This window comes from Octopus bimaculoides, chromosome 11 (genome assembly GCF_001194135.2).
Source record: "Octopus bimaculoides isolate UCB-OBI-ISO-001 chromosome 11, ASM119413v2, whole genome shotgun sequence".
NCBI classification, from domain to species: Eukaryota; Metazoa; Mollusca; class Cephalopoda; order Octopoda; family Octopodidae; genus Octopus; species Octopus bimaculoides.
The window spans coordinates 61499737-61501512 of NC_068991.1; the positions used below are offsets into that span (position 1 = coordinate 61499737).

Genomic DNA, 1776 nt, shown 5'->3' on the forward strand with positions numbered 1-1776 from the left:
GCGTATGTGTGCGTGTACTTATGTGAGAGCATTTGTGTGCACGTTGTGTTAGTGTATGCGTGCGCGCGTGTATTTGTATGAGTATATTTGTATGTGTGTGTGTGTGTCCGTATGCTTATGAGTGTTTTATGTGTGTGTGTGTGTGTGTAGGTTTGTGTGCGCATGTCTGTTCTTGTAAGTGTTTAAGTTTGTCTGAGTGAGTGTGTATCCATGGTTACGCGTGTGTATCCCTCATTTCTCAGACACTTTGTGTCTGAGTTTTAATTTACAAGGGAGGTAACTGTCATCTACAATAACTAGAATTTTAAAATCAGGACTTTTACATCAAAACATTTTTATTCCTAATGAATATGTTACTATTTTTAGAATCTAACAGATACGTCGACCATAAGATTGTAGCAACATCCATATTTTTGCGACAGAATGTATTACACGTTGCATTATTATTAAACAGAAATGGCAGCGTTTTAGATTAAAATTTTTGGAGTTTGTAGTTATTTCCCTTTACCTAAAGTTCAGATACTGTCACACTCTAACTTGGATTAAACATAAATTATCAATGGATATATTTGAATCGAGATAATCGATTACATAAGATTGGTTGATTGAGATTATAAATGGGGATTATAAAGCAAAAACTCCTTTCTCTGGAAGTCTTTTATTTGTTTGAGTCTTGAACTGCGGCCACGCTATAGCACCGGCTTGGAAGGTTTTAGTCAAACAAATCGAGGACTTATATTTTTTTAAGCCTAGTACTCATTCTATCGGTCACTTTTGCCGAACCGCTTTGTTATGGAGACGTAACACACCGTCACCATTTGTCAAGTTGTGATAGGGGAACAAACACACAGACACACACACACACATATACGACGGGCTTCAAGGCTTTGGTCAGCCCGAGGCTATAGCAGAAGAAACTTGCCCAAGGTGCCACACAGTAGGAACCATGTGGTTGGGCAGCAAGCTTTTCACCACACACAGCCATGCCTGCGCCTATTCTGTTGGTCTTTTTTTTTTAGTGGAGCCGCTTATTTACAAGGATGTAAACAAACCAGCAATGGTTGTAAAACCGTAAGAGGACAGATACTAAACGCACACACACACACATATATGTGAGTGTCTTTTTGAATGCATGTATATATGTAATATTATTCGTATTAATTTTAATAATTAATTATAATATTATTCGTATTAATTTTAACTTCTATGAAATGATATTCACGTGTATTGTATTATACCTTTAACCCAAATGTTTTTCATTTGTATGTCATCGGTTGAAACAATATATTCGTGTATAAAATTTTATACTATATGTTCTATTTCTTGCATCTTACTTCTTTTATATTTCTTATTCTTTTATTTATTATTTCTTCTAACGTTATTTTTCTTGCGTTATATCTTCTTATTCCTTATGTTTGACGGATTATGTTGTATATCTTATATATGTTCGTTGAGGGGGTGTGATATGTTGAGTCGTTAACCCAGCGTTTTTATTCTATAACTAATATTTTATGAATGCATGTATATATGCGAACCAAGGGTTTGGGCGGCAAGGCTATAATCGAAGACTCTTGCCCGAGGTGCCATGCCGTGGGGCTGAACTCAAAGCCATGTGGTTGGGAAGCAAATTCCTTACCGCACGGCCATACCTCAACCTGTATGCTATAAATCTAGTAGTAGTAGTAGAAGCAACAGCAGTGGCAGCAGGGACAGTAGTAGTAGTAGTAGTAGTAGACAGTGGTGATGATGATGTGGAGGCGAAGGTGGTGGAGATGG

General features: G+C 37.0%; 1 protein-coding gene across 1 annotated transcript in view; it reads left to right on the top strand.

Annotated features, from left to right (window-relative positions):
- The window catches only part of LOC106879934 (mucin-17-like), a 45664-nt gene that overhangs the window by 41835 nt on the left and 2053 nt on the right, over window positions 1-1776 (top strand). The window lies entirely within an intron of this gene.